The sequence below is a fragment of the Rhipicephalus microplus genome, chromosome 2, assembly GCF_043290135.1.
Source record: "Rhipicephalus microplus isolate Deutch F79 chromosome 2, USDA_Rmic, whole genome shotgun sequence".
Classification (NCBI taxonomy): Eukaryota; Metazoa; Arthropoda; class Arachnida; order Ixodida; family Ixodidae; genus Rhipicephalus; species Rhipicephalus microplus.
The window spans coordinates 214,467,739-214,475,465 of record NC_134701.1 but is presented as its reverse complement, the minus strand read 5'-3'; the positions used below and the strand labels follow the sequence as shown (position 1 = coordinate 214,475,465).

Below are 7,727 nucleotides of genomic sequence, written 5' to 3'. Positions count from 1 at the left end.
CAACCATTACTCCCACCAGTTGCTCTTCTAAGAGCAACAGTTACTCTTTACCGTTCCTCCCACGTGTTCGCAGTTACTCTCTGAAAACCAACTGCACATGCTTCCAGTTACTCCTTGGGGAAATGAGTATTTATCTCGAGTATGCTTGTCACACGCTTAACACATGGCGAGAGCTCCTTGGAAGAGCACTGCTTGGGTGCTTCTAACACAAAAAGTGGACAATATTGAAAGGAAAATAAATGCTTTATTGTTCTTTTTATGAGGCGACGTGTGACCACACGTAAAAGTAGACTTCGCCACACCACAGCCAGCCCTAAACAAACACCATAATACATCAAAGGTTTTCTGCGTCATCCGTGGAAAAACAATCTTGAATTTCTAGCATAGGGCAGTCTGTGTCATCATTGGTGAGAGAAGGGCAACTTCTCCAATTCTGAAGAACTCAAGTTTCGCAGCTGGTGTTTCCATCAGGCTAGCGCAGCAGAACGTCACCGCAGGCATATGTGAAGCATCTCATTGCTGCAAGAAAAAAAATAGAAGTGTGAGGTTAAACATGCCAGAATCAATTCATAACAATAAGTCACACACACTGCAGCAGCGCTTACATTCTAGGATGTCTACTGCAAAACGAAATGTGAAAAAAAGGAAGGTTCGGCCAAACGTTACTTGGCAAGCCATATAAATGCTGATGTGGTAGACGCTCTTCACATGATGTCTCAGACAGCAATATTCTGGAAGAAAATGTGCAGCATCTCAACAAGGCATATTTGTAGCAGTTAAAGATACCCTTAGGTACAGTTAACTTCTTTCCTATACACAGCTGAGTGACATTTCTATGAGCCCATTCACCAATGGGCATTCTAAATGAGGTCTTGTGTGTGGCAAATAATACGTACTGTCCGCTCATGTTAAAATACTTATTTAGCTCGTGCACATAGTTGCTCTCGATTCTACTGTTCTATCATACGCTGCTGCGTCTTGAATTGTGCAATACCTGTAGGCACAAGCCAAGCATGCAAAGCCTGCTTGAAAGCAACCATTTGCAGAGGCTACATGATAATCTTCAGTATATTTCTTTGTACCTGACGCAAATGGCTGGACAAAACTATAGAGAAATAAATGTAGACCGTGCTACCTTCAAAAAATGCTTTAAATTTAGAAAATTAGGGTGCATTCATTCACTCGGTTGACGAGTCACAGCCACGAGATATGTAAACGAAGCAATATATCTTAAGGCATGCACAGATATTCTGATTCTTTGTTTGACAGTGTCACAGAAAGCTTGCCAATACATATATATATGAGAGCAACAAGATGTGAAGCTTTCATTAGTTCAACGTCTTGTTGGTTCACAGCCAAACAGGTTACTGCTTGTTAGACAAATTGGAATAAGCACACCATGGTTTCCAAAAAAAAAAAAAAGCATTATTAGAAGTTAGCTCCTAGTGTGAATGTCTGCCTATTTATTTTGTACTGCCTTCTACATGTGCCACAAAGACATTTGTTAAGGATGTGCTACCAGTCAAGCCAAGATCGCATACTTGGTCAATGTGATGGAAATACAAACATTAGAAACACTGCCACCTCTAGTAAGAGCATAACACTTCAGTATCTTGGACTAGCAAAGAGGTGCACAAGAAAGTTAAGCCCACTCTTGCGGAACTTTGAACGCGAATATTTCAGAGTGTGGGAGGTCAACATGCTGTGGCACTTTTAAACCCACGAAACATCTGCAGAAAACAGGGTAAAGGCAAGTCAAGAAACGCTGTTATGAAGGCCTGCGCATGGACAGCTTTGTGAATCTAGGCCCAAGTGTTATGCTTTGTGCAAGCCAAAATCCATGTAAATAGGGAAAGCATACTTTTAGGAGTACCAGCATAAACAAATCTTGGCAGTTGGCTTTTTAGTACAAACAGCAATCCCTGCAATGAAAACATAAACATTTTATCTTAACGGTAACAGTGTGAGCTCACACACGGGCCAGCGGAGCCATGTCGAATTGTCAGTGCCAGTGTAACCATGTGGCATAATGAACTATTCTCTGGCCAACACATACACAGTTTGCCCCTAAAAAGCGATGCTTTCATATACGTAGTACAAAAAGTCTGCACTTACCAAAATTCACTTGCTTTCTGTACTTTAGCATCGTTGGGAGCATCTGTATCTGCAGTATAACCAAATTTGTGTCATATCCCTGAAAAAAAAGTAAAAGACATGCATCAAATATTGTTTCATTTGGTAGCAGTGAAGTCAGGTTAAGAACAGCCAAGTGGGAATCAGCCTAATTATGTGCATGCGGCAAATCCCAAACGGCGTTATTGAGGTTGTCGAAATTTTCGTCGATTGGTATTAACGTCGATATGTGACTTCAACGGCATGCCAAGTTTTCACAGCGCATAAAGATTTCATGATGCAGAATAATGACAGCGCTAACGAGAACATACAGCATTTATGATTGTCTTTCACAATATTCAGTTTTGCTAAAGTTTTGTATCACTAAAGAAATCTGAAAGATTTGGGTCATTCCTCCTCCAATTGTTCTGTCAATATGTAAACTGCTCGCTTGATGGTGCGCTTATAAAATAGTACGTTCAGCGCAGAGGTGAAGCAAGTGACGCAGTGATGTGGGCAGATTTTTTTTTTTTTTTTTTTGCGTGCGGGGAAGGGGGGGGGGGGGGGTCCGCTTATCTGAATAGGCCGGGCAAGCGAATCTGGTCGTCAATTTGGGCTCCCTACGCCCGGCCTAAAAAAATTCTGTGCGCAACCGCCTGGCTATGCCAGTGAAGTGATGCGACAATGATTTGTTCACTTACTGATTTACATACAGTTTACATCTCTAAAAAATGCGGCCCAAGGCCCCAACACTCAGCCGTTAACATTACATAAAGCCAATGGTAGAAAAGTGCCAGTATGAATGCAGCTACAACCCCGCCCCAATGTTTTTTTCAAGCGAGGTAGTGTTGCGGAAATGAACTTTTAACTGCAAAAGTACACTGGCACTGCAGTGGTGACAAGGGAAGCAAGAGGGTATGCAGGCGGTAATAGAGGTAATTTAGTCCGATACGGCTAGCAATGGATACGGTGAATAAGAGCAAATCATTTCTCTTTCAATAGCGCAACCACTCAACAATGTATTGTAAGAGCATTAAATGTTGCTGGAAATGCCACTCACCTGCACGCTGATGCATGCACAGTCCTTTGTCCGACGAGCGAACAGGCTTGCAGATAGCTGAAGACGTGTTTACGATGTGTTTGTTCCACCCAGCAGCAAAATCCACAACTACTTCGCGCTCCATAAAGATAAATATACACTAACCTTCATCACGAATAAGTAGAAACGCAAATCTGCGACACACACACACGATCAAAACATAGCTTACAAGTTCGCACGTCCATGTGCTCGCCAACCACAGACCATATGAAAATGAGTAAGTAGTGCGAACGCGAACCTAGTTGCGCCGAGAAAAAAAAAAAAAACGTCGAGCAGTGGCAGCTCAGGCGTCAGCGCAATAATTTCAGTGTTTTTTCCTAATACAATTATAATAAAAAACTGAGGTACACTAAAACTCATAAATAAATATAAAAAGTTGAGTGTAATATTTATTTAGTGCTAGTCAACATAAACACTGAATAAAAATTACTTTGTAACTTACATCGTTTGCTACGCTAGCGCCACACTTCTCGTGCGGGCGCAGATGGCGCAGATTTGTCATTCTGCCCTCAAACTACTCGGTGAAGCGTGCTACTAAGTGTATGGCTGATGAGAAGCGCGTCTGGGTCCGCTTTTTTTTTTTTCTTCTCCGATATATCTGGGCGGGGGGGGGGGGGGGGCTTCTTATGCACGTGTTTCGGTGCTTGATCGACTTTGACGCCCTTACTTCGCGGACGAACGGCGTGTCTAGGCTTTTTTTATTGTTGTTTTGCACGTGTTTCGGCGTTCGGTCCGCTTTGACGTGCCAACTCTCCATTCTGCTGCTGCGTGTGTTAGGTATTTGCCGTACTGTATTCTCAGGCCTTCTGTGTTCAGCCAGCGCTGCTATCTTATTATCTACGGATGCTAAAATAAATCACTGTTTTGGTTTGGTGAAGCTTGGCACACAGAACAAACAATAATCTGGCCCATGAATATCAATGTGGGCGGCATGCATATTTGTGTGCGGTGTCCTGCCGTGGAGTAACCGTTGCGTGACGAGAGCATTTACAGCGGTTCCTCCTTCCGTTGCTCCCTTACAAACTTAAGATGAATACAGTTGCTCCCCCATTCTCGAACAAGTCGGCCATCTTGTTCCGCTTGGTCTTTTCGGAGAGTAACAGTCGGTCTGAAGGAGTAAAAACAGCCGTTGCTCCCATTTTGGCCATTTTTGGCTTAGAGTGTACGTTTCGACATGACGCGGTGCGCGTGTTACCCGCGTTCATTTCGTCGCATCAAGCCGGCGTTTAGACGCCAGGCGCTGGTTTTGCCATATACTCGCAGGCGGGCGCCGCGCTGCGTTGCTTTGACGCATGTGCGTTTCAGCGCGTCCGGCGTCCCTCCGTCACGAAAAGAGGGAGACGCAGTGGTGTCTGGGTAACGCATCAGTGCGAATCTCGCGCCGGTTGCCGTCGGGCCGCGCTGACGAACGCTGGTCGCGCCGGTCGCACCTGGCGTCAGACTATCGAGTGCTCGCGTTTTGCTAACGTAGCGTCGCTGTGTCTAGCGTGCGTGCGCGTCAACGCTATATCGGAGTTTATTGGGCCCTTCGTGATGCGCGCGTGGCCGTTTAGCTAGCTCCACAAATACCAAATTTGGTGTTACGGGACGTTAATGGTTGACGTAATATACGACTGGTGCAAACATGATAATTCTGAGATGCGTGTCATGTAAGAAGATCACAACATACCACGCTAATAGCGTGCTAGCGGCCGTTTCGCTAGCTCCACATATACTAAATTTGGTATCGCAAGACGTGAATAGATGACAAAGGTAAACGACACATCCAAACATGATAATCGTGACGCAGAAGTCATGTACGGCATTATTTACTTCCACCGCGTAAAGTTGGGCTGATTTATAGTGACATATCAACCTGTCTTATTCCTGCTTCGCATACCTTCGATTCCCACCGTACGCGGGATCTGCCAATTTTTTTTAGAAAAATGGTTTCCGTGACAGCTTGTTCCCCTCGAGCTCTCTCAGAGAACTAGCTGCAGGCGTATGGTTGCTCAATATGACTCGCATCTATTATGCATACGGGACATAGATCCGGCCTACGCTCCCGAAAAGCAACTGGACATCAACGCCTTGGTTTGCAACTGGTGAACATGAAGACACACGCACCAAAGGGTTATATATTACTTGGCTCCAGCGACTCGTATCAACCATCTTGCACTAGCTGCATATTTCGCTATTATTTTCATTAAGAAACATTACAAGAAAAAATGTGTCCCCCCCTCCCTTCCCCTTCAATGGAGAAGGAAGAACTTAGGTAATGAAACGCCTACGTGATATGGTTTCTTCAAGACTCTGAACTCTGTTTGGTTTTTTGCTTCTGCACCAAAAAAAAACAACAACGAGGAGGCACCTATTGAAGGTAAAGGGCACGCCTGTCTCGAGTGGAATGGCTATCGGCTTCCGTATCAGTATTCAGGTAGCGGAAGATCACGCTCATCCAAGCGATGCCTTCGCTTCTCTCCTGACCACCTCGTTACAGAGTAGACTGCTCACTGCTCGTTGAAGCGTGAACTGTAGGACCACCGCAAGGACGCACAGCTGACGCCACGCAGCTTTGTCTGCACATTGCACTCGAGACCGAGGCATCGACTGTTACAGTGTGTTTTGTGCCTTGGGTAAGAATAATTGGGTGACACTTTCAGGAAAACATATTAAATAACCTGATCGTTCAAGAAGTTCAAAGTCGATTGCGAAGTTATATAAAAAGAAGCATGACAGCGGTATTTATCTCAAAAACCATAGATGAAACTCTGTAAAATGATTCTAGCATTCTTTCCCGCCACTTTTACATGAAGAAAGAGTGAATAAACGTGCTTATCTGAGAAAGATCACAAATTGCTTCCTTGTTGTTTTTTTTTTCAAAATGCATAGTGCTCTGAAGATGTTCATAGCTTCTCAGGCATTTCAAAGAACGCCAGTGTTAAAATAATTAAAAAAAGACGCTATATTACTGAATATTCATAGTTTTCTATTAAAGAAAACGTTTGACATACTAACGCCAATGAGTAAAACTCCTGAAAGCTTTATTCTTTCGTATTGTGAAATAAATGTGGCTTCAGTAACGTAAGCATCGTATAATATAGTCGTGGACTGTCAAACTGCATTTTCACAAATGGGATGTTAGTTCTATTGTGGATCAAGTGAACCTTCGTGTTATGCAATATAGCGTGCCGAGAAAGAGACTCACTTAACACTCTGTACCATCGTTTTCTTCCAAAACTACCACACCTCCTCGACAAATAAAGTTCTGTGATATGACTCGTGCGCGATCATGTGAATTAAGCTTACCTACTGGTCAAAAAAAAGTTCCGAAATATGACTATCACGCGTGGTCTTGTGAATAAAACTTCCTGATATCACTTGTAAGTGGTCTGTTGGAGCCTTTGCTGCGTCGTTGCGGTTGCTAAAGCTTTTATTAATTTGACTTTTAAATGCGAAGCCTTTCTTAGCGAACTTTGGCGACTTTGAGCGTATCTATCTATCTATCTATCTATCTATCTATCTATCTATCTATCTATCTATCTATCTATCTATCTATCTATCTATCTATCTATCTATCTATCTATCTATCTATCTATCTAGCCGCTTACGTTTGGGTGCTTTCGTGGTCACCCCATTTACTTGGCATGAACCAAAATTAGCATAAGAAGGTAACATGGTTTGATAAATACGAAGCGCTTGTCAAGACATAAATAACGTCGCAATCCCGTTGCTTACGACGTCAAACACTTCGCGCTAGACAGTGGCACACACCCATGGGCGGGGATGTGCCACTGGTATGCGGGTATGTGCCACTGGTGATTGACACTTGTTATCTTTCCAGGAATAACGAGAACACACATGGGCAATTTTAACGCATGATTGTCAAGAAATACCAGACCTCTGTAGCGTCTGCCTGACGAGTCCCAGCTGAAATCCAACCCAAAAATTCTGGGTGCCAATGAAGCATTTTACCACAGATCTACGCCAGGTGTCTGAACAACTTTCTAAGTAGACGCTAATCTTCATGAAACGTCAGTAGTGGTTGTAGTGCTGCCTACAAAATTTTATAAACATTCTATGTGTACGATTTGGATACAGCCATCACGTCGAGTTATTGTCAGATGTGGTTAGTAGCCATGAGCTGAAGTTGGGGAGAAAGAGAATTTATTTACAGAAAGGTAGAGAGGTCAGTCTGAGCTATAGTTTGCATGAGCTGAAGTTGATTTATGTAGTTTATTTATGTAGCGGTGCCCAGGGCCAGTATCTTCGCGAGCATCAGCACTTCATAACAGCTTCTGGTGTTGCTAATACGCATTTTCCAGTGGGCATCATTTCGCAAGTGCATACAACTGGTTATACATACATCAGCATTCTTCAACATATGTCTGTGCGCGCGACATTTGTACATTAATTTAAAGTCATTTAATCGCGTGTCGCTCATTAAAAAAAATTGCAGCACGGTCACCTTTCCTCCGCATGCTTAGCATAAAGTGGATTCTCAGGTACGTAGGATCTGCAGAAGTTTTTTGTTAAT

The 7,727-nt window shown here is 43.4% G+C and overlaps 1 long non-coding RNA gene across 1 annotated transcript; it reads right to left on the bottom strand.

Annotated features, from left to right (window-relative positions):
• Positions 1 to 224: 224 nt before the first annotated feature.
• LOC142774823 (uncharacterized) lies at positions 225 to 3,428 on the bottom strand. The gene is made up of 3 exons (XR_012886573.1): positions 3,173 to 3,428; positions 2,116 to 2,194; positions 225 to 1,922 (listed from the first exon to the last, which is right to left on the bottom strand). It is a non-coding gene; the product is annotated as an uncharacterized LOC142774823 (long non-coding RNA).
• Positions 3,429 to 7,727: the final 4,299 nt, after the last annotated feature.